The sequence below is a fragment of the Tamandua tetradactyla genome, chromosome 7 (assembly GCF_023851605.1).
Source record: "Tamandua tetradactyla isolate mTamTet1 chromosome 7, mTamTet1.pri, whole genome shotgun sequence".
Taxonomy (NCBI): domain Eukaryota; kingdom Metazoa; phylum Chordata; class Mammalia; order Pilosa; family Myrmecophagidae; genus Tamandua; species Tamandua tetradactyla.
The window spans coordinates 160,647,362-160,673,809 of NC_135333.1; the positions used below are offsets into that span (position 1 = coordinate 160,647,362).

The 26,448-nt window shown below is 39.2% G+C and overlaps 1 long non-coding RNA gene across 6 annotated transcripts in view; it reads right to left on the bottom strand.

Moving 5' to 3' along the window:
- Positions 1-26,448, bottom strand: part of LOC143690284 (uncharacterized) — a 242,830-nt gene that overhangs the window by 176,753 nt on the left and 39,629 nt on the right. For 3 of the 6 annotated variants that reach the window (XR_013179107.1, XR_013179108.1, XR_013179109.1), the window contains one exon: positions 775-964. The exons of 2 other annotated variants lie outside the window; for them this stretch is intronic. This is a non-coding gene — a long non-coding RNA (uncharacterized LOC143690284). The remainder of the gene's footprint in view (positions 1-774; positions 965-26,448) is intronic. One more of the 6 variants, XR_013179106.1, reaches the window with a different exon arrangement.

Consider the following 26,448-nt stretch of genomic DNA (forward strand, 5'->3'; position numbering starts at 1 on the left):
AATTTAATAATTTGTTGAAAGTCACCTAGCGAGGAGGTGGAGGATTTGGATTAAAACCAAGACCTCTTCTATATTTTATACTGAATCCTCTTTTATGAAATAGTTTTCTATGAATACTGTATTTCTTTACCAACTAAAGCACTTTAGCTTGCAAGTAACAGAAGCCTAGACTAAAGTATGCAGTTGTGAGACTGTTACAATAGCAGTAAGGGTTTGCATCTTGGAACTCAAGGACAGGGAGGGCAATGGAACCCTAGGAAGGGAAAGTGAGGAAGATCTGGGTCCCCCAACCTGGAGTTGCTCCTCCGCGTTTCTTCTATCTCAACCACAGTGTAGTTTGGATAGGGTCAGCCTCAATCCCAGCTTCAGGCAAAACGTGTTGGTCTAAGTCAACCAGTGATCTCAGACCTAGGTCTCAGACAGTCATTCATAGCCTTCCCGGCCATAGTTAATGATTTTGGGGGTGCTAATGTGACCCAAGTGGAGCCAGTCAGAATGATGAGAAAATGAGAAGAACCAAATATTTTTCTCATGGTTGGGAAGAGAAAACTCTCTTCTTCTGATAGACGGTTTCTGGATATGAGACCTGGGATGCTCGTCAATTTACCATCATGAAGAAAGCTATTCTTAGGGCAAGGCCAATAAATGGAGTAGGGTGGAAACTCATAGGGAAATGGAGCAGAGCCCTGACCAAACTGCACCTGAACCTTATTCTAAAGACTGCATTATAGTTCCTAAGTAGTCACTGCCCATCTCCCTAAGAATTATACTTACCCACCCTTTTGACATCAGACTTTAGACAATAATGTGTGAGTTGAAATAAATGCGGGCAACTTCTGAGAAGAAGCTTTAAAGGCCGGTACATATCTCACCATTGCTTTTTCATTATTCCACGGGATATCTTTGACAAGGTCTTCTCCCAAATCCCAGAATGAATATGACACGTGGGGCAGAGCCACAGTCTCTGATGACAGTTAACATAAATAACAAAGAAATCAATGTTGCTGTAAGCCACTAAAAATTTGGATTTCCTTCTATAGTATAGCCTAGGGTAAAATGCCTGAAAACTATCAAATCTGGACTTTTCTGTTAAATAAACCAATGAATGTCTTTCATTGTTGAAGCCAATACGAGTTTTCTGTAATTTTCTATTGAAAGTCATTTACCTGACAAGCTTTTTTCAGTCAACTAAATAATCTTATCAATCTTAATTATGTTAGGGAATCTTTTAACATAAAAACTTCCCAAAGATACATCATTATAAAACCCTGTATCTGTAGTGCCAGATACAGCCTTGGGTGATGATAGTTTCAAGAACGGAAGTCCACCAATTCTGCAGCCATCTCTGTGGACATCTGAACGAAATGCAAAATGTCTTTCCAGTTTCCATAAAGATCTTAATGAAGTTGGGTAGTATAACTTTAATAAAATGTGTCACATTTTAAGCATGTACTGTCAAGAATAGTATTCTTTAAAAATTTTTTTCCAATGCAAAATATGTTCCCCCTTATTAACAAATAAACCCAAAAGCTGTAGCACAAAAGTGAAACTCTTTGATGTTTATTTCAAAGCATTAATTATTGCAACATTCTGAGAAATATGTAAGTGCTATTATTTCTTTTCCATACATCGGGAGGTGGAAACCCTCAAAGTTGAAGTAACCTTCCTGGACCACACAGGAAACCACTGGCAGAACTCAATGTACCTAACCTTTGTTGTTCTCTGCATTATCAGTGTGGTCTGTAAACTTTTGACATCAGAACATTCTGAGAAAGAGGAGTTTTTTTTTAGCAAAACACTCGAACAGTAAGCCACAGAATTTCTTTTAGGGCTTATTGCCACTTATGGCCTGTTTTAAATCCATCCTTAGGATCAGCAAGCTATTTGAATGAAGTTACTCAAGTCCTGCAAACCAGCCAATAATTCAAAAGATCTTCTATCAACATAAGTGGAAAGATGCCTTATTCAAATATCCTTTGGACACATTCTTTTCTTCACTCTAACTCAACTGAATTGCCATAATAGAGCTGGGAGAAGGAAATTTAAATGAATAAAAAGTATTATTTAGGAATAACAAACATTTTTGCCCCAAAGAAAATATGTTAACCCTACCAAAAATGATGATTCACCTGCCCCTTACTAAGACAAATTCCAGGTTTCAGGGTCATAACTAAAACTTGTAACCTTTCACAATGAGCTTTGACTTTACCTTGCAAAACTATTTCATTTCTCTTAGATCCTACAGCAAAACCTGTTAAGTCACACAACTGCCAGTTACAGCATTCTAAAATTTGAGATTTCAGTCTTAAAAGAGATAATTTTTACTGTTGTTATAATTATTTTTAATTATCTAAAACATACATATAAAACATCGTACTACTGAGTTTACTTTTATGATACAATTCTTTTAATTTACTGACGTAAATTAGAACTTCTCTTTGCTCTTCCTAAGAGAAACTAGTGTTATTTCTCAACTCATTATTTCTGTAGAATATTCCGTTCCACAACATTTGTATCTTGCTTTTCTTTTCCTATTGTGTTACTTTTAAAACAGCCTAGATAATTTTTTTCCAGCATCCTTATAGGAGCAATAGAAGTCTGCTAAAGCCACAAAGTCAGAGAACCAACATATATGTGCAAAAAAATGGAAGCCCAAACTTTCAAAACTCAGCATTTCTGTAGAAACTGCAAAAACAGTATAAATACCAATCCAAAAGATAAACAGTTCAAATTATCATGACTTTTCCAATACCTGCATCTGATAAGCTATGTGAGGGTAGACTTCATGATACATATTTTAAAAAATCAATTGTTACTCCTTTATCCATTCACATGTACAAACATTTCATACCACCAAATATTCTCAGTTTAAATAAAATCTTTTGTCTTTGAAATGTCACTCTTGGAAGAGCTGGAAATTATATAATACTTTATATATGTCAACTAACTCATTCATTATTTTTATGCTTTTAAAATCTGAGCAAAAAACTTTAGCCATGCAAAAGCGAGGACCAAGTAACAAAAGTGAATTTTAGAGGCAGCAAGAAGCTTCTTGTCCCAAAGCTTTGTCAATAGACATTTATCTTTGGTTTCAGAGATTTACAATGTTAGGAACTTAGATTTTTGTTTTGATGTTCTATGAACTGTATGGAATTGGGCAAATTGGGGATGAGTTTATGGTATAAAGATAACACCCTGATGGCAGAAGCAGTGGGGAAACACTGGCCTTTAAGTTGGGAAAGAATAAGCTCGTGATATTTATAAAAGACATCACCAAAATTCCATTTGTATTTTGTCAAAACATAATAGCAGCTCTGGCAATTGTGAATGCAGCTGCGGATATGACTTTTTATCAATTCTTTTGAAACATTTACCACTGCAAAGAATGAGGGTTTCTAACATTTACCTTTCAGCACAGCCCTGAAATGCTACTGTTTATATTTGAAAGCAAAGTTCATTTTCTTGGAAAAAAATTGCATGATGTGAATGAAATGCAATTTCAGAATCACATCCTGTGAACACTGAGGAATTTAAAGTGAGAGAAAGAGAAAGATCACACACATCGACAGATATGTGCAATATTTTTGGAGGTGCTGATTCTTCCAAAGTGGATATTATTTTTTAAAGTCTACATTTTAAAGACTTTTTCACAATTTCTCTAGATAAGAAAAAAGGTGGATGAGGATGAATGCATATTCTTTATGCATGCATTCATTCTTTCATCAAACATTAATTTGGTTCATGCCAGATTCTGGAGATATGAAGTCAAAAAACTGTGATCTCTAGCTTTGGGGAGTTTAAAATCCATTTGTGAGAAGACAGATGACTCATTAAATAATTTATAGTTTGAAAAATGTTATCATGGGGTATGTAAAGATTCTAAAAGTGTTCAGAGGAGAAGCAACTTAATGAAATACAAGTATTAAGGAAATATCGAAAGTCATTATATTGGGTTTTCAAAGATTTGCCTGCATGGATTGAAAAGTCCAGCAGGGTTAGCAGCATAGCATGCTAGGCAGAGGGAGCAGCATATGAAAAGTGTATAATTGTATAACATATTTGAGGAAGTAAATATGAAAGTGACTGTAGTGTCTGAAAATATGTTTCAAGTAGTATTTGAGATTTAGAAAAGCCATTCTGGGAGAGGAAGAGGAGACAAACCATTAGAGAATCAACCAGCTGGCACCTCTCTCTTATTCTGATGGTTTGTCCTAGCCCATTAAGCTGTACACCCAGTTAGTATCCAATCTACAAGATAAAGTCCTGTTATATTTAATCAGATTCTGCCTTCCGTGGCATATGCCTCTATGCCTCTGTGCATAGAAGTCCCAAGGACACTTGTTCTTGAGATTTCCTGCATTAACACCAATCTGGAAGGCTAATTTTAAGAAACTGAGTTAATTAACACATTTCTGCCCTTGCCAGGTGTATTAATCAGGGTTCTCTAGAGAAACAGAACCAAGAAGAGATATCTGTAAATATGAGATTTATAAAACTGTCTCATAACCATAGGGATGCAAGAGCCCCAAATCTGGGCAATTCAGCAGGGCAAAATGGTGGCTTAGTGAGGCGTGGAATTTAGTTTTTCTCCAGAGCAGTTAATAGCCAGAAACAGTAGAGAACACTGCTGGGGCTACATGAGTGACTAGACACACAGTGTACACCAGTCTGGACCAGGTGGGACAGCTAAGATGACACACAGAATTATAAATCCCCCAAAGCCGAGACAGTTAGGGCCCCTCCTCAACAGGCACAGTAGTTTAGTTTCCTGAGGGAACTAACTAGTTCCTTTCCTAAGGGGAAAGGAAACAGACATTACTAGCAGAAAGGGTTTAGCTCAATCATGCTTCAGTTGAGGAATTAACAAATTCTGACTACTGAAAATAAGCCTCAGCACAATTAACCTGGAATAAGCACTAATGGTACTAGGAGTTTTTGCCCTGGCAGAGAAGGGGTGGGAATGATGGGGGAAAAAACCAAAAAGCAACAGAGGCTTTTTGAGTTGGACAGCGCAAAATACTGGAAAAAGGCCGGGCCCCAAGTTAAGGGGGCACATAGTGCCTGGAAATACACAGAGTCATATACCAACTTAAGCTCTTGATTGACAAACCCAAGGAGTAGGGGTCTGCCTCTGAAAAGGCTTTATATATATATATATACATTTTTTTTTCCTACTCCTTAATAGCTCATTATATAGAACTGGAAGCACTCTCAGGCTCCAGCATTGCCCCAGAAAAGGGCAGAACTAAACTTGTCTGAGAGACAAAGCAAGTAGTCCAATGAAAGGAGTAAATTCCCTAAAGGTTGTATCTTCCCCATGAGAAAGGTGGGACCCAACTCAAGCAGAAGATCCCTCCTTCAAGGAATTAAAGCTCCAGTGACTGGAAAACTGAAGCAATTAATGCCAACCTACAACTTCCGTTGTAGTCACCTCTGCCTCAACCATGCCCCTGGCAGGCACAGTCTGCTGAAATTAAAGGCATACAGCACTTTATGCTGGTGGAAAGCTGTGGCAGACAAGTGCCACATGCTGGGCAGGATAGAAAAAGTAGAGTTTAGAGGCTTCGTAGGAAAGTCTGACAACCTGCTAATTCTCACCTTCTGGGAAAACTGATGCAGGCTACTCTTTCCTCCTGAGACATGGGTCTGTCTGGTCTGGGAAAACTGACTGGGGTTATAATATGTGAGGAGACCCTCTTCAAAAAAAAAAAGAAAGAAAGAAAGAAAAAATAGGCTCCATACACAGAACAAGAAACGGTAAAACAAGAACTGAGAAATTATGATTAAACAGAACCTATGCTAGAGATATAGAGTAAGTTGAACTGAATGTCAAAGAACAGATAGAGAACAAAGCCATCCAGCAAGAAAATCCTAGGTAAAAGAGTGAAAGCAACCCCCAAAATAAACTAATTAAGGAAATCAAATGCCTAGACACTAGCAAAAAATAATGAGTCATACTAGGAAAATCAAAGACAGGGCCCAGACAAGGGAACAAACCAACAATTCAAATGAGATATAGACATTGAAACAACTAATTCAGGATGTTTGAACAGACATGGAAAATATCATCAAAAATCAAAACAAGTTGAGGGAAGATATAAAGAAGACATTGGAAAAACAAAAAGAAGAACTTGAAAGTTTGAAGAAACAAATCACAGAACTTATGTGAATGAAAGGCACAACAGAAAAGAGGAAAAGGAATGGAAACCTACAACAATAGATTTGAAGAGGTAGAAGAAAGGATTAGTGAACTAGGGGACTGGACATCTGAAATCTGACACACAAAATAAAATACAGGGAAAAGAATGGAAAAATATGAGCAAGTTCTCAGGGAATTGAAGGACAGCATGAAGCATACAAATATACAGGTTGTGGGTATCCCAGAAGGACCAGAGAAGGGAAAAGGAAGAAAAAGACTAATGGAGGAAATAATCACTTAAAATTTCCTATTTTTATAAAAGACCTAAAATTACAGATCCAAGAAGTGCAGCATAATCCAAACAGATTAGATACAAATAGACATGCTCCAAGACACTTACTAATTAAGAGAATTTTGAAAGTAGCAGGAGAAAAGCAATCTGCTACATACAACATAAGCCTAATAAGACTATGTGTGGTTTTCTCAGCAGAAACCATGGAGGTGAGAAGGCAGTGGTATGATATATTTAAAATTCTAAAAGGAAAAAGCCACCAACCCAGAATTCTATATCCAGCAAAACTGTCCTTCAAAAAAGAGGGGGAGGATGGTGCGATGGTGGCTTAGTGGCAGAACTCTCACCTGCCATGCCAGAGACCCAGTTTTGCTTCCTGGTGCCAGCCCAAGAAAAAAAAATGAGGGGAGATTAAAATATTTTCAGACAGTCACTGAGAGAATTTGTGACTAAGAGACTGGCTCTGCAAGAAATACTAAAGGGAGCACTACAGAAATATAAAAATGGCAAGAGAGAGGTCTGGAGAAGAGTGTAGAAATGAAGACTATTAGTAAAGAGAAAAAGAGAAAAAAATTAGATATGACATTTAAAATTCAAAAGAAAATGGTAGAAGAAACTACTGCCTTTATAGTAATAATATTGAATATTAATGTATTAAACTCCCCAATCAAAAGACATAGACTGACAGAATGATTAAAACAGGACCCTTCTATCTGATGTCTATGGAAACTCATTTTAGACAAAGGGGCAAAAATAGATTGAAAGTGAAAGGTTGGGAAAAGATATTTCATGCAAACAACAATCAGAAAAGAGAAGGAGTAGCCATACTAGCATCTGACAAATTAGACTTCATATGTAAGACAATTAAAAGAACAAAGAAGGACACTATATATTAATAAAAAGAATATATATTAATAAAAGGAATAATGAAAGGAACAATTCAACAAGAAGACATAAATACTTGTGTGCAGAGCCAGAGTGCTCCAAAGTACATGAGACAAACCATGACAACACTCAAGGGAGCTATAGACAAACCAATCACAAGTAAAGACATTGAATCAGTCAATAAGAAGCTCCCAAAAAATAAATGACCAGGACCAGATGGCTTCATATGTGAATTCTATTAAGCATCCAAGGAAGAATTAGTACCAATCCTGCTCAAACTCTTCAAAACAATTGAGGAAGAGGAAAAATTGTCTAACATTCTATGAAGCCACCCTAATAACAAAGCTTTCCCTCTAAGATCAAGAACAAAGCATATCATCTGTAATCAGTTGGAGTTTCACCTCTTCTTTTCCAATTTGGATGCTTTTTATTTCTTTCTTGTCTAATGTCTCTGGCTAGAACTTCCTTTGACCCAGGAAGCAAAACTGGGTCTCTGGCATGGCAGGTGAGAGTTCTGCCACTAAGCCACCATCGCACCACCCTCCCCCTCTTTTTTGAAGGACAATTTTGCTGGATATTGAATTCTGGGTTGGTGGCTTTTTCTTTTTAGAATTTTAAATGTATCATACCACTGCCTTCTCACCTCCATGGTGAGGTGAGATAATAAATAAAAATAAAAGTAAAAATAGTGAGTGGGCATCCTTGTCTTGTTTCTTGATTTTAGAGAGAAAGCTTCCAGTCTTTCCCCAATGAGGATGATGTTAGCTATTTATTTTTCATACACTCCCTTTATAATGTTGAGGAAGTTCCCTTCTATTCCTATCCTTTGAAGTGTTTTCATCAAGAAAGATATTGAATTTTGTCAAATGTCTTTTCTGCATCAGTCAAGAAGATCAGATAAGGGTTTAGTGTGCAGAATATATAAAGAGATTCTTCAATGCTATCCATTTCTGGACAGTCTAGTACCAAATCATGCTATCATGATGATAGCATTGAAGAATAGCAAAGATAGCAAAAAGACAAACAGCCCAATTTAAAAATGGACAAAAGACATGAACAGATCTTCTTATAGGAAGAAATATAAATGTCTAAAAGGCACATGAAAAGATGCTCAACTTCACTGGCTATTAGGGAAATATAAATCAAAACTACAATGAGATATAATTTGACACCCACTAGAATGATCATTATCAAAAATCAGAAAATAACAAGTGCTGGAGAGGATGTGGAGAAAGAGGCACACATCCACAATTGGTGGGAATGTAAAGTGTTAAACCACTATGGAAGGCAGTTTGACTTCAGGAATTTATGTATAGAATTGCCATATGATCCAGCAATCTCACTACTATATATTCAGAGGACCTGGGGACATTTGCACACTAATGTTTATAGCAGCACTATTTATGATTTCCAATAGAAAGAAACAGCCCAAATGTTCATCACTGATGAGTGGCTAAACAAACTGTGGTATATATGTATGATGGAATATTACACAACTGTATGAAAGAATAAAGCCACAAAGCATATAGCAATATGGATGAAACTTGAGAACATTATGTTGAGTGACAATAGCCAGAAACAAAAGGACAAATACTGTATGGTCTCACTTATGTGAACTAATATCAATGAATGAACCCAGAGAATTGAAGTTAAGAGAGCACAGGTTATCCAGAGACAGAAATAGGGAGAGATTTTGCAATTGGTACTGAAAGAATACAGATTGTGCAACAGGACTCATAATAAAAATTCAGAAATGGATAGCATGATACTACCTGATTGTAGCCCAATAATGTAAGTATACTGAATGAAGCTGAATGTCAGTATGATTGAGGCAGAAGGGCTGGGTGCATTATATGAAACCAGAAGGAAAGATAGAGAATAAAGACTGAGATGGTATAATTTAGGAATGCCTAGAGTAGAAAATGATGGTGTTAAATGTACAAATAAAAAATTTTTTTCTCATGAGGGAGAACAAATGAACGTCAATATTGCAGGGTGTTGAAAATACATAGTGTACGGGAAAAAGTACAATCAGTGCAATCTAGGGTCTATAGTCAACAGTAACACTGTAATATGCTTCCACTGAATATAACAAAGGCATTATGCCAAAACTAAATGTCAACAGGCAAGGGGAATGAGGAAGAGGTGCTGATTTTTTTGTGGAAGAAAATGAAATGTCTTCATATAGATTGTGCTGGTGAAGGCATGTCTATACACTTAGGTTGGTTTGTATGAAACATGAATAAAACCATTTAAAAATGAACAGAGTGAGACAAGTGCCAGAGAAAATGCAGACAAAGAGATGTACTTATTCACTGTCGGTAGGGAAACAGAGAGGTGCAGCCCCTTGGAGGGCAGAGTGGTGATTCCACAGGAGGGTAGGGATGGGGTTGCCATATGATTCTGAAACCCCATTGCTCAGTATATACCTAGAAGAACTGAGTGTGGGGACACAAATGGATATTTGCTTACTGGCATTTAAGGCAGAAGTATTTATGATCCACAATGGATGGAATTAGCCTAAGGGTACAATACTGAGGAACGGAAGGGGGAACTATGGTATATACATACAATGGACTACTGAGCATGAAGTTGTGAGATAAGCAAGTAGGTATATGAACCTTAGGGATTGTATGTTGAATGAAATGTCAGGAACAAAAAGATAAATATTACCACGCCTCAATCATATGAACTAACTATAATATAAAAACTCAGTGAACTGAAGTCGAGAACATGGGTTATCAGGTTGGGGTCTAATTTAAAGGGTCCTACATTGCGAGCTTTTACAGCACTCACATATATTAGGAGGTGTAACTGTTATTTTTAAATTCTGAGATACTGAGCCATTTGTTTATAACCTGGTTGTGTTACTTAGATTCAGTTGTCAACTTGGCCAGGTGAGCATGCCTAGTCTTGTTGCTGCGGACATAAGCCAATGGTACGTGAACCTCATCTGTTGCCAATTACATCTGCAGTCAGCTAGGAGGCGTGTCTGCTGCAATGAATGACGTTTGACTTAATTGGCTGGTGCTTAAATGAGAGAACACAATGTAGCACAGCCTAAGCAGCTCGGCATTCCTCATCTCAGCACTAGCAGCTCAGCCCAGGCTTTTGGAGATGCAGAAAGAAGTCACCCCGGGGAAAGTTGTTGGAACCCAGGGGCCTGGAGAGAAGACCAGCAGAGACCATCTTGTGCCTTCCACGTAAGAAAGAACCTCAGTGGAAAGTTAGCTGCCTTTCCTCTGAAGAACCAGCAAAATAAATCCCCTTTTATTAAAAGCCAATCTGTCTCTGGTGTGTTGCATTCTGGCAGCTAGCAAACTAGAACAGATTTGGTACCAGGAGTGGGGTACTGCTGCAGTTTGCAAAAGCCAGATATGTTTGAACGGTGTTTTGGATGGCTATGGGGAAGATTTTGGAGGAATTGTGAAGAGAATGATGGAGAAGACCTGGAGTGCATGAAGGGACTGTTGGTGTAAATGGAAACACTGCCAATCTTGGCAAAGGAGGACACAAAAGGGAAAAAATGGAGTTTGCAGAGTAAGAACCATGGAAGCTCGGGTCTGAAGCCAAGAAACCTCGGCCAGGAGAGTGTACCCACCCATATACATGGAGAGGGTGAGTTTACCCTGAAGGGTGAGGATGAGTCTCCCCTCTCATTGCAGTGGAAGAGTTGTGCAGCCTCGGGCCTTGGAAAAGGCATAGCACGCTCCTTGGGGGACTGGGAGAGCCTGGCTGCCACCATGTGGAGGGGTTGAGCATGTGCCCCAGAAATGGCAGAGAGCCCAGGGGTGGCCCTGATGCCTGGAGAGAGTGGAGCCCAGAGGTGGTCTCTTCGATGTTCCCCGAGGTTGATTTGGAAAGAGGCGGGCCACTGCATGGTCCCTTGGAAGGGATGGAACTGCCACTTTCTAAAGCCGAAGGATGAATGACTTTCAGACTTTGAGATCCCACGGCACTTGCCCTGCAGGTTTTACATCTGTGTTCCAGTTTCTCCCTATGGAAATGAAAATCTGTATCCTGTGAATATCCTCCTTTGCATATTGGCACCGGACTTGTTTTGAGATTCACAGGTCCACAGCAAGCAGAGAATTTTTTACATCTGTGTAAGGTGATGCTTGAAGTTGCCAAGTTGACAAGGGGTGGACATGTGTTAGTTAGATTCAGTTGTCAACTTGGCCAGGTGAGCATGCCTAGTCTTGTTGCTGCGGACATAAGCCAATGGTACGTGAACCTCATCTGTTGCCAATTACATCTGCAGTCAGCTAGGAGGCGTGTCTGCTGCAATGAGTGACGTTTGACTTAATAGGCTGGTGCTTAAATGAGAGAACACAATGTAGCACAGCCTAAGCAGCTCGGCATTCCTCATCTCAGCACTAGCAGCTCAGCCCAGGCTTTTGGAGATGCAGAAAGAAGTCACCCCGGGGAAAGTTGTTGGAACCCAGGGGCCTGGAGAGAAGACCAGCAGAGACCATCTTGTGCCTTCCACGTAAGAAAGAACCTCAGTGGAAAGTTAGCTGCCTTTCCTCTGAAGAACCAACAAAATAAATCCCCTTTTATTAAAAGCCAATCTGTCTCTGGTGTGTTGCATTCTGGCAGCTAGCAAACTAGAACACTGGTCATTCCCAGAAACTTCAGGTATTTATGTGAAATCTGAGATTCATTAGGGCTCTGAAGCTATGAACGTCAGCAGGAATTGTTTAAAAAGTTGAAAAAGTGATCAGACTTTGGGTAGAGATATGAATGAAACTGATGTGAGTATGACTGTGGTAAATCAAAATACTTGGAAAAGGATGATAGCATCCATATTTTAAAATTTAACTTCTGTGTGAGACCAAGGGGAGAGGTGTTTATTTGGTGCAAAATTAGTGTTTTAGGTAGTGTATTTCCTAATTTAACTTGCATGGTCAGTTTAGTTGAACACACAAGTACATAGAATCTTGAATAGGGCATGAGATTTTATTGGTTTGTCCAGGTTAGCATGATGTCCTGATATATTCCAGAGTAATATGGGCAGTGAATAAAGAAGTATTTGCAAAGTCTCCTTGGGGGACTGGGGAGAAAGGAGGAAATATTCAACTTCCCTCTTTGGGAGAATTTCTGATATCCTCACAAGCAGTGGGGACAACCTGTAAGCTGAGCCCTTGATCTTGGGGTTCACCCCTATGAAACTTATTCCTGCAAAGGATAGGCTAGGCCTGCTTAAAATTAGGCCCAAGAGTCACCCCCAAAGAACCTCTTTTGTTGCTGAGATGTGGCCTCTTTCTCTAAGCCAATATAGCAGGTGAACTCATTACCCTCCCCCCTATGTGGGATATGACTTACAAGGGTGTAAATCTCCCTGCCAACATGGGACAGAAATCCCAGGATGACCCAGGACCCATTATCAAGGGATTGAGAAAGGCTTCTTGACCAAAAGGCTGAAGAGAGAAATGAGACAAAATAAAGTTTCAGTGGCTGAGAGATTTCAGGGTCAAGAGGTATTCCTGGAGGTTATTCTTATGCATTGTATAGTTACCCCTTTTTGTTTATGCTGTATTGGAGTGTCTAGAGGGAAGTACCTGAAACTGTCAAGTTGTGTTCCAGTAGCCTTGATTTTTGAAGACAATTGTATAAACATATAACTTTCACAATGTGACTATGTGATTATGAAAATCTTGTGTCTGATGCTCCTTTTATACAGGGTATGGACAGATGACTAAAAAATATGGATAGAAGTAAATAATAGCAGGGAAAATGGGTAAAATAAATTGGGTAGATGGAAAGAGTGGTCAATGAGAGGAAGGTGTAAGAGGTACGGTATGTATAAGATTGTTTTTTTTTTCTTTTTATTTCTTTTCCTGGAGTGATGCGAATGTGCTAAAAATGATCATGATAATTAATACACAACTATGTGATGATATTATGGGCCACTGATTGTATATCATGCATTGAACATATGTATGTAAAGATTTCTCAAAAAAAAAAGTGAAAATCTGTAAGGTAGGCCACAAGTCTGACAGGTTTGTTGAATTTCCCCAATGAACTCAATAAACTTTACAAGACAGTCTGGCTGGCTAAAGAAGTAAAAGTTTTCTCTTCTCCCTTATAAGTCTTCCACTGGTTGGATCAAATCCATTTGACTGGATTCTCTTGTTTGTAGAAGACACACCCTCAGTTGATCATAAATGTAATCAGCCACTGCAGTCAACTGACTTATGATTTAATAGACCACCCTTTTGATTTATGAACCAGCCATGAAATATCCCTGCAGTAACAGGCTAGTGCTTGCTTGACTACACGATTGGGTCCATCACTTGGCCAAGTAGACAACTGAACCTAATTATCACAGTCCACCTCTTCTCAACTTGGCACTTACACAAATCACCTCAAGCCATACTTAATCTCTAAATAGAAAACAATAACAGACATATGCTTCACCTAACAATACTCAAGTGTCCTGCATACAATCAGAAACATACTAAAACTCTTCAGAGTAGGTTGCAAGTCCTTAGGTAACATTCACGGTTAACCTTGATGCACTATAACCTAAATACTATATAACATGAACATACAACTTAAGTCATATGATAAGAAGAAATCAAAACATTTTGTTTAAGCACAAATACAGACATACTCATGCAACTGTTCACATGGTCATAATTTATAATTACCTTCTTACACTACCCATTCTATGTTCCCTCTACCTTCAGCAACACTTCAGCTGGCCATGGTTCTTTGGTTGGTTGGGTGACCCAAACCTTCATTCCAGAAGTTTCTGAGACATCATTTGCAGTCCTATTTGGATTTTTTTTTTTCAGTTTTCCATTGACTTTAGTCACAGGACATGGTAGTACTAAGTAACATCCTAGGGGATCTCCTGTATTTCAGGAAAACTCTTCTTTATTTCCACTGTGTAGTTGCAGTAGTCTTTCCCCTTGATAGTCAAGATCAATCACCCCAGCAAGCATAGTAATCTCCTCCTTTGCCTGTTGATTCTGAGGCATAAGAAGCCTAAAGTGGCCAGGTGGCAGTCCTAACTTCCAGTTCAATGGAATCATTGTTGTGTCTACTGGTAGGAGGACCCCTCCTTTTAGAACTAAGACCTGTAGACCAGAAGAGCTTAAGGTTTCAAGGAAAGGAAGAAAAATTTTTCCTAGTGGATCACTAGGTGTGATAGTGAGTGGTGCCACTCCCATTTCCACCCCTTGGTTCCTGGACCCCTGAATCCTGCCTAAGGAGAATCAGGATTATAGAAAGGGTGCTGACTCAGAGAATACATGGTCTCCTGAAGAACACTGCCCCAGCCCTGCAAGGTACTGCCACTCAGTTGGCATAATAATTGGATCTTCAAAATGGTCATCTACCATTCTACTAACCCAGCTACATCTGGATAATGGGGAACATGGTAAGGTCAGAGAATAAAATGAGCATGTGCCCATTCCTGCATTTCTTTGCTGCGAAGTGGGTTCCTTGATCAGAAGTAATATTGTGGGGAATGCCCTAAAGGCATTCCATAAGTCCATGGATAGTAGTTTTGGTGGAAGCAACACATATAAAGAAGGCAAACCCATATCTGCAATATGTGCTCATTCCAATTACGACAAATCCCTGCCCCTTCCATGATGGAATGTAATCAACCTGCCACCAAATAACAGGCTGATCACCTCAGGGAATGGTGCCATACTGGGGACTGTTTGTGGGTCTATGCTGCTGTCAGATTGGGCACTTAGCAGTGTTTGTAGCCAGGTCATATTTGGTAAGTGGAAGTCCATGTTGCTGAGCCCATGCATAACCTTCATCCCTACCACTATACCCACTTTGTTCATGAGCTACTGGGCAATGGTGAGGATGTCTGGGAGAAGTGATGACTTGTATCCACAGACCATCTTATCCACTTGATTATTAAAACCTTCCTCTGCTGAAGTCCTATGCAAGCATTCACAAGGGACACAAATATCTTCATGATTTTTGCCCACTCCAAAAGGTCTATCCACATAGACTACCTCTTCCCCAAACCTCTTTGTCACTAATTTTCCAATCATGCTCCTTCCATGTGCCTGACCAGCCAAACCATTAACAACAATGTATGAATCAGTATACAAACACCTCTAGTCAGTTCTTCCAAGCAAAATGAACAACCAGGTGCACTGCTTAAATTTCCACCCACTGGGAGGATTTCTCCTCATTACTGTCTTTCAGTGACATCCCAGAAAGGAGCTGTAATGCTGTAGCTATTCACTTCCAGGTGGTACCTGCATATCATGCATAACCATCTGTAAACTAGGCCCGAGTTTTATCTGTTAGTCCACTGACTATAAGGAACTCCTGAAGAGGCCATAGCTCTGGGCTTGGAAAGAGAAGGTTATATGGAAAAATGGGGGCCATGAGAATTTGGGCCACTTCCTCATGTAACTTACTTTGCCTTCAGGACCCTCTTGAGCCCTATCTCTTATGTACTATTTCCATTTTATAATGGAGTGCTGCTGTGCTCACCCAACTTTCTAGCTTAGTGAGTCAGACAACATCCAGCTTATGATAGGCAACTCAGGTCTCATGGTAACTTGGTGGCCATGGTTAAGCGTTCAGTCTCTACTAAGGCCCAGTAGCAAGCCAAAAGGTGTTTCACAAAAGGAGAGCAGTTATCTGCAGTGGATGGTAAGGCTTTGCTCAAAAATCCTTAAGGCTTACATTGTGACTTTCCTATGGCGGTCTGCCAAAGCTTCCAGACAGCATCTCTATTTGCCACTGACACTTTCAGAACCATTGATCTGCTGGATCGTATGGTCCAAGTGGCAGAACAGCTTGCCCAGCAGCTGGGACCTGTTGCAAAGTCTTCTCTTATTCAGGTCCCCACTCAAAACTAGCAACTTTTCTGGCCACTCAGTAAATGGGCTGGAGTAGCCCACACAAATAAGGAACCATTGTCTCCAAAATCAAAATGGGCCAACCAGGCATTATGCCACTTTATGCAGAGGCAGGGCCAAATGCAATAGCTTACCCTTCATCTTAGAAGAGATATCTTAAAATGCCCCACACCACTGGACACAGAAATTTCACTGAGGTGGAAGTCCCCTGTTTTTTTTAGATTTATCTCCCATCCCCTGACATGCAAATGCCTTTCCAATAAGTGTAGAGTAATTGCTACTTCTTGCTTACTAAGCCCAATCAACATGATATCATCAGTATAATGGATCCATGTGATATCTTGTAAGAGAGAAATGATCAAGGTCCCTGCAGTGAAGATTATGAAATAGGCTATAGAGTTGATATACCTCTGATGTAGGACAGTGAAGGCATACTGCTGGCCTTGTAAGCTGAATGCAAACTGTTTCTGGTGGTCCATACTGACAGCTATTTAGAAAACAAAAATTGCCAGATCAATATGCATACATAGGTACCAGGGGATGTATTGATTTGCTCAAGCAATGATACCACATCTGGAACAGCAGCTGCCATTGGAGTAACCACCTGGCTGAATTTACAATAATCCACTGTCATCGTCCAAGACCCATCTGCTTTCCACACAGGCCAAATAAAAGATTTGAATGGGGATGCATTGGGAATTACAGCCCCTGCATCCTTCAAGTCATTAAGAGTGGCAGTAATCTCTGCAATCCCTCCAGGAATGTAATATTGCTTCTGATTTACTATTTTTCTAGGTAGGGGCAATTCTAGTGGTTTACACTTGGCCTTCCTTACCATAATAGCTCTCACCACAAGAGTCGGGAACCAATGTGTGGATTCTGCCAAATGTTGAGTATGACAAGTCCAATTATCCATTCTGGAACTGGGAAAATAACCACAGAATGAACCTGAGGACTCACTGGACCCACTGTGAGACTGACATGGGCTAAAATTACATTGATCAACTGACCTCCTTAAGCCCTTACTCTGATGGGTGGACCCGAGTAACATTTTGGGTCTCCTGGAATTAGTGTCACTTCTGAGCCAGTGTCTAGTAATCCATGAAACATCTGATCATTTCCTTTTCCCCAGTGCACAGTTACCCTGGTAAAGGGCCATAGGTCTCCTTGGAGATAGCTGGGAGGAAGGTTAACAGTGTAAATTTGGGGCAGTGTAACAGTGTAAATTTGGGGGTGCCCAGCTTTCCTCTCATTCAAGGGCCAGTAAAGTGTCTCAAGCCTGGGAATTATAGGGCTGTGTCTTTATGGTTTCGTAATTTAAGTTAAACTTCAGTTCACTTGACCTAGAACTTTTCAGGTTATATAGGTCAAACAGGAATTTAGTAGGCTTCCCATCTATTTTACTTCTAGGTACTGTAAGTTTCCATGAGTCAAATTATTTTGACTGCTGCTTTGAATCTGCTGCCCATTATGGTAGCCACCCCCACCTTGTCTGTGATAATTAACTATTGCCACATGGCTTCAGTGATAACCTGAATTTAGGATCTGATAACTCCTATTGTGTTTAAGGACAGCAGTTCCCTTAGTAATAGCTGACCTACACAGAAAGGTGACTACAGAGCTCTTCAGAGACTATGGAGGTATTCTCACAAATTTATTTTCAAAGTACTGATAAAAGAAAAAAGTAATAAATTTTAGAAAAAGTACTGATAAAAAATGCGTCCTGAGACTTCCAGAGAAGATGGCGGCTTAGTAAGGCACGCGGGTCTAGTTTCTCCTCCAGAACAACTACTAAAGAACTAGAAACAGTACAGAACAGCTCCTAGAGACACGATAGAGACCAGACACAGTATAACCCATTCTGGACTGGCTGGACCGGCTAAGAGACTCCACTGCAGTGAGGTCCCCGAAAGGCGTGCGCTTCCCCAGGCTGCAGCAGCTGGCGGCCGGAGCCCCTCCCACACACGTGGCTTCCCAGGCCAGCTGGGAGCCTAAGAACAGTGGTTCCCCAAGCCGTGGCGGCGGGTGCCTCTCCCCCACAGGCGACTTCCCAGAGGGAAAGGAAAGAGTCTCCAACAATAGTAGTAGAGATGGAGCCCAACCTAACACCAATAGTGGCATTAATGAACAACTTCTGACTACTAAAAATAGGCCCTCAGCTCAGGCAAAACTGATCAAGGCAGAAGTCGCCGATTGGGCTAACTGAAAAAGAAGAAAAGGAGTGAAACAGAGCCTTCTGTGGCTGTTTCTATGGAGGCTTCATTGCCTCTGGGCTCAGCGCTGGGATTACACAGGTTGCAACTGCCCCGAACGCAGAAACAGGCTGCTTTCAGGGCTCTCTAAAACCTGAACTTTCCCCATGGGAGGGGTGAAATGCAACTCAGGTGGAATCCCTCTCTCAAGGAATTCAGATCCCAGGACCTCACAATTTGAAGCCATTAAAACCAACCAACAATCTTTCCTCTGTCTCCACCACACACCCAGCAGCAACAGTCTTCCAAAGTTAAAGGAGCCACAACATCTTTTGCTGGTGGGACCCACAGACAGACAAGCATCACATACTGGGCAGGATAAGAAAAACAGAGCCCAGAGACTTCACAGGAAAGTCTTTCAACCTGCTGGGTCCCACACTCAGGGAAATCTGATTAAATGCCCAGACACCAGCAAAAAATAACAAATCACACCAGGAAAATTGAAGATATGGCCCAGTCAAAGGAACAAACCAATAGCTCAAATGAGATACAGGAGCTGAGACAACTAATTCTGAATATACGAACAGAAATGGAAAACCTCTTCAAAAACCAAATCAATAAATTGAGGGAGGACATGAAGAAGGCAAGGGATGAACAAAAAGAAGAAATGGAAAGTCTGAAAAAACAAATCACAGAACTTATGGGAATGAAAGACACAGTATAAGAGATGAAAAAAACAATGGAAACTTACAATGGTAGATTTAAAGAGACAGAGGCTAAAATTAGTGAACTGGAGGATGGAACATCTGAAATCCAAAAAGAAACAGAAACTATAGGGAAAAGAATGGAAAAATTTGAGCAGGGGCTCAGGGAATTGAATGATAATATGAAGCGCACAAATATATGTGTTGTGGGTGACCCAGAAGGAGAAGAGAAGGGAAAAGGAGGAGAAAAACTAATGGAAGAAATTATCACTGAAAATTTCCAACTCTTATGAAAGACCTAAAATTACAGATCCAGGAAGTGCAGTGCACCCCAAAGAGAATAGACCCAAATAGGCATCCTCCAAGACACTTACTAGTTAGAATGTCAGAGGTCAAAGAGAAAGAGAGGATCTTGAAAGCAGCAAGAGAAAAACAATCCATCACATACAAGGGAAACCCAATAAGACTATGTGTAGATTTCTCAGCAGAAACCATGGAAGCTAGAAGACAATGGGATGATATATTTAAATTACTAAAAGAGAAAAACTGCCAACCAAGAATTCAATATCCAGCAAAACTGTCCTTCAAAAATGAGGGAGAAATTAAAACATTCTCTGACAAAAAGTCACTGAGAGAATTTGTGACCAAGAGACCAGCTCTGCAAGAAATACTAAAGGGAGCACTAGAGTCAGATATGAAAAGACAGAAGAGAGAGGTATGGAGAAGAGTGTAGAAAGAAGGAAAATCAGATATGATATATATAATACAAAAGGCAAAATGGTAGAGGAAAGTATTACCCAAACAGTAATAACACTAAATGTTAATGGACTGAATTCCCCAACCAAAAGACATAGACTGGCAGAATGGATTAAAAAACAGGATCCTTCTCTATGCTGTCTACAGGAAACACATCTTAGACCTAAAGATAAACATAGGTTGAAAGTGAAAGGTTGGGAAAGGATATTTCATGCAAATAACAATCAGAAAAGAGCAGGAGTAGCTATACTAATATCCAACAAATTAGACTTCAAATGTAAAACAGTTAAAAGAGACAAAGAAAGATACTATCTACTAATAAAAGGAACAATTCAACAAGAAGACATAATAATCATAAATATTTATGCACCGAATCAGAATGCCCCAAAATACGTGAGGAATACACTGCAAACACTGAAAAGGGAAATAGACACATCTACCATAATAGTTGGAGATTTCAATTCCCCACTCTCATCAATGGACAGAACATCTAGACAGAGGATTAATAAAGAAACAGAATTTGAATATTACAATAAATGAGCTAGACTTAACAGACATTTATAGGACATTACACCCCACAACAGCAGGATACACCTTTTTCTCAAGCGCTCATGGATCATTCTCAAAGATAGACCATATGCTGGGTCACAAGGCAAGTCTCAATAAATTTAAAAAGATTGAAATCATACACAACACTTTCTCGAATCATAAAGGAATGAAGTTGGAAATCAATAATAGGCAGAGTGCCAGAAAATTCACAGACACGTGGAGGCTCAACAACACACTCCTAAACAACGAGTGGGTCAAAGAAGAAATTGCTAGAGAAATCAGCAAATACCTCGAGGCGAATGAAAATGAAAACACAACATATCAAAACTTATGGGACGCAGCAAAGGCAGTGCTAAGAGGGAAATTTATTGCCCTAAATGCCTATATCAGAAAAGAAGAAAAGGCAAAAATTCAGGAATTAACTATCCACTTGGAAGAACTGGAGAAAGAACAGCAAACTAACTCCAAAGCAAGCAAAAGGAAATAAATAACAAAGATTAGAGCAGAAATAAATGAAATTGAGAACATGAAAACAGTAGAGAAAATCAATAAGACCAGAAGTTGGTTCTATGAGAAAATCAATAAGATTGATGGGCCCTTAGCAAGTATGACAAAAAGAAGAAGAGAGAGGACACAAATAAATAAGATCAGAAATGGAAGAGGAGACATAACCACTGACCTCACAGAAATAAAAGAGGTAATAACAGGATACTATGAACAACTTTATGCTAATAAATACAACAATGTAGATGAAATGGACAAGTTCCTAGAAAGGCATGAACAACCAACTTTGACTCAAGAAGAAATAGATGACCTCAACAAACCAATCACAAGTAAAGAAATTGAATCAGTCATTCAAAAGCTTCCCAAAAAGAAAAGTCCAGGACCAGACAGCTTCACATGTGAATTCTATCAAACATTCCAGAAAGAATTAGTACCAACTCTGCTCAAACTCTTCAAAAAAATTGAAGTGGAGGAAAAGCTACCTAATTCATTCTATGAAGCCAACATCACCCTCCTACCAAAATCAGGCAAAGATATTACAAAAAAAAGAAAACTACAGACCAATCTCTCTAATGAATATAGATGCAAAAATCCTCAACAAAATTCTAGCATATCGAATCCAGCAACACATTAAAAGAATTATACATCATGACCGAGTAAGATTCATCCCAGGTATGTAAGGATGGTTCAACATAAGAAAATCAATTAATGTAATACACCATATCAACAAATCAAAGCAGAAAAATCACATGATCATCTCAATTGATGCAGAGAAGGCATTTGACAAGATTCAACATCCTTTCCTGTTGAAAACACTTCAAAGGATAGGAATACAAGGGAACTTCCTTAAAATGATAGAGGGAATATATGAAAAACCCACAGCTAATATCATCCTCAATGGGGAAAAATTGAAAACTTTCACACTAAGATCAGGAACAAGACAAGAATGTCCATTATCACCACTATTATTCAACATCGTGTTGGAGGTTCTAGCCAGAGCAATTAGACAAGAAAAAGAAATACAAGGCATCAAAATTGGAAAGGAAGAATTAAAACTATCTCTGCTTGCAGACAATATGATACTATACGTTGAAAACCCGGAAAAATCCACAACAAAACTACTAGAGCTAATAAATGAGTACAGCAAAGTAGCAGGTTACAAGATCGACATTCAAAAATCTGTAGTGTTTCTATACACTAGCAATGAACAAGCTGAGGGGGAAATCAAGAAATGAATTCCATTTACAATTGCAACTAAAAGAATAAAATACTTAGGAATAAATTTAACTAAAGAGACAAAAGACCTATACAAAGAAAACTCCAAATACTGTTAAAAGAAATCACAGAAGACCTAAATAGATGGAAGGGCATACCGTGTTCATGAATCGGAAGACTAAATATAGTTAAGATGTCAATCCTACCTAAATTGATTTACAGATTCAATGCAATACCAATCAAAATCCCAACAACTTATTTTTCAGAAATAGAAAAACCAATAAGCAAATTTATCTGGAAGGGCAGGGTGCCCCGAATTGCTAAAAGTATCTTGAGGAAAAAAAACGAAGCTGGAGGTCTCACGCTGCCGGAATTTAAGGCATATTATGAAGCCACAGTGGTCAAAACAGCATGGTATTGGCATAAAGATAGATATATCGACCAATGGAATTGAATAGAGTGCTCAGATATAGGCCCTCTCATCTATGGACATTTGATCTTTGATAAGGCAGTCAAGCCAACTCACCTGGGACAGAACAGTCTCTTCAATAAATGGTGCCTAGAGAACTGGATATCCATATGCAAAAGAATGAAAGAGGACCCGTATCTCACACCCTATACAAAAGTTAACTCAAAATGGATCAAAGATCTAAACATTAGGTCTAAGACCATAAAACAGTTAGAGGAAAATGTAGGGAGATATCTTATGAAACTTACAATTGGAGGCGGTTTTATGGACCTTAAACCTAAAGCAAGAGCACTGAAGAAAGAAAGAAATAAATGGGAGCTCCTCAAAATTAAACACTTTTGTGCATCAAAGAACTTCATCAAGAAAATAGAAAGACAGCCTACACAATGGGAGACAATATTTGGAAATGACATATCAGATAAAGGTCTAGTATCCAGAATTTATAAAGAGATTGTTCAACTCAACAACAAAAAGACAGCCAACCCAATTACAAAATGGGAAAAAGACTTGAATAGACACCTCTCAGAAGAGGAAATACAAATGGCCAAAAGGCACATGAAGAGATGCTCAATGTCCCTGGCCATTTAAGAAATGCAAATCAAAACCACAGTGAGATATCATCTCACACCCACCAGAATGGCCATTATCAACAAAACAGAAAATGACAAGTGCTGGAGAGGATGCGGAGAAAGAGGCACACTTATCCACTGTTGGTGAGAACGTCAAATGGTGCAACCACTGTGGAAGGCAGTTTGGCAGTTCCTCAAAAAGCTGAATATAGAATTGCCATAAGACCCAGCAATACCATTGCTAGGTATCTACTCAGAGGACTTAAGGGCAAAAACACAAATGGACATTTGCACACCAATGTTTATAGCAGCATTATTTACAATTGCAAAGAGATGGAAACAGCCAAAATGTCCATCAACAGACGAGTGGCTAAACAAACTGTGGTATATACAAATGATGGAATATTATGCAGCTTTAAGACAGAATAAACTTATGAAGCATGTAATAACATGGATGGACCTAGAGAACATTATGCTGAGTGAGACTAGCCAAAAACTAAAGGACAAATACTGTATGGTCCCACTGATGTGAACCGACATTCGAGAATAAATTTGGAATATGTCATTGGTAACAGAGACCATCAGGAGATAGAAATAGGGTAAGATAATGGGTAATTGGAGCTGAAGGGATACAGACTGTGCAACAGGACTAGATACAAAAACTCAAAAATGGACAGCCCAATACTACCTAATTGTAATGTGATTATGCTAAAACACTGAATGAAGCTGCATCTGAGCTGTAGTTTTTGTTTGTTTTGTTTTTTATATATTTTTTGTATTTTTTATTTTTATTTTTTCCTCTATATTATCATTTTATTCCTTTTTCTGTTGTCTTGCTATTTCTTTTTCTAAATTGATGCAAATGTACTAAGAAATGATGATCATACATCTATGTGATGATATTACGAAGTACTGATTGCATATGCAGAATGGAATGATTTCTAAATGTTGTGTTAGTTAATTTTTTTTTAATTAATAAAAAAATTGCGTCCTCTTGACATTCCTGCGGTAGGTGAGCAGGTATACCATTTTTAATCAACTCTAACATTTCCATCTCTGTAAGCCTCTGAACCCCCTTATCTACATTATACCAGGGCAGTTCTGGCATTTTCACCTAAGGTAATATCAGCCACTTTTTCTTTTTTTTAGGTGCATAGTCCAGGAATGAAACTAAGGTCTCCCAAGTGGAAGGCAAACATTCTACCACTGAACTATCTGTGCACCTTGTCAGTCACTTTTTTTTTTTTTTTTTTTTTTTTTTTTTTTTTTAAAGAAAGACAGAGAGAAGGAAGGAAGGATAGAAGGAAGGAAGAAAGGGAAACATTTTTAAACATTTTCTTGTTTTATTGTATTCTGTTTCTCCGTTTTTGTTACATGGGCTGGGGCCGGGAATCGAACCGAGGTCCTCCGGCATAGCAGGCAAGCACTCTGCCCGCTGAGCCACCGCGGCCCGCCTGTCAGTCACTTTTTGATCCATGTTTCAGCCCACCCCCCCCCAAACAAACTGTTAAGATCTTTATAAACCTCAAACTAAACCACTGGATACAGAATCTCTACTTATTGGGCCCATATCAATAAATTCAGCTTGCTTCAACTTTATATTCCCTCCACCATTTTACCATCCCCTTAATATCCATTTCCACATAAATTCCCCTGATTTTTACCTATATCAGTTGGAAAACTCAGGCAGTTTATCTGGAGTATAGCATAATATCTCAAAGGTCACACTTTGTACTTCACCTTTTGGTGTCTGTTGGGACTTTAGTCTAGTTATAGGTCTTCAAGAAAAGAGGGGTGGTGGGATGGGTCATGAAAAAAATTAGAAGTGTCTTTCAAGTCAATTACCTCAGGGCATTCCTTTGCAGTTTCAATCAAGTTTTAACAGGATTTGTTGCTCTAGCAAAGGAGTGAATGTTGTTTCTCCAGGGTAGGTGGTTACAGATTTACAGGTACTGGAGGTTAGTCTCTTTAAGTGGAAGTTGAATGGCAGACTACACAGGGCAGACTGGAGGTTGGGAAGCTGTTTCTTCAAGGCAGGCTGCAGGTCGATAAGCTCTTTCCTCAGGCCAGGCTGATTTTGGGGTGGCTGTTTCCTCAAGACCATTACAGGTCTACCTAGCAAAGAGTCAGCAGAATCCAGAGTTTTCATGTCCCCACTGCCATCATTATCAGCCCTTCTGTCCCCATCCCAAATTTCTGAATCCCATTATTTTCAAATCAAAGTCCTTACTTTAACAGCAGACACCCTACAAGTTGTGATTTTCGTTCTTTTATAAATCTGCTACTCACACAATGAGACTTTGGTCTGGTTTTCAGAGATCTCAAGTCTGCCACTGCAAGAAATAAGAATTTCTTTCAGGGCACACATAGAAACTTTTACATCTCTCATATGGCTTTTAAGGTGCAAATGTGAAGCTTTCAACTCATTCCTTTCTCTCATTGCTGTATCCAAGATGTCTAAGAACAACCAGCCAACATCATTGTACCTTATAACACCACAAAACTCCATTAAGGTGTCAAAAACACACTCAGCCAGAGCCTTGCCTCATATAATCATACAATTAGCAGAATTTAATAGTGATATTTTGCTTATCTCTATTGCCAACCCACACCATGGATATCTTGATTATTGAAAATAGAATCATTAGTGCCTGTAAGTCTAGTAAGAGTAGAAAGCCAATTGCAAAAACCCATTTTTAAGAATCTGTTTCTCAAGAACCATGCCTGGTTCTATTAGAATAAGCATGTTCTATTAGTCATGGTTCTAGAGGAACATAACCAACAGGAGACATCTGAAAATACAAGATCTATAAAAGTGTCTCACACAACCACGGTGATGCAAGAGTCCAAAATCTGTAGGGCAGGCAGCAAGGTTCACAACTCTGACAAAGTTCTTGATGAACTAGATATACTTCACAGGAGAGGCTGGCTGGCTGAAGAAGTTCTCTCTTTTCCCTTAAGTCTTCAACCGACTGGATTAAATTCAACTGATTGAATTCTCTCGTTTGCAGAAGACACACCCATGATGCAATGAACTGACTGATGATCTAATAAACCAGCCTTCTGGTTTATCAGCCAGTCATGAAATATCCTTGCAGCAATGGTTAGGCCAGTGCTTGCCTGATCAGACAACTGGACACCATCACTTGGCCAAGTTGACACCTGCACCTAACAATCATGCCAGGTTTCAGAGATCAGAAGTTGGAAGGAGAAAATTCAGTGATTTCACTCTTCACTCTTCAGCCCACCGGGGTTGCAAAGGAATGAAGAAAGAGAGGTTAATTTTTTTTTTTTTTTAAAGAAGAACTGGAGAACTATGGACAAAGAA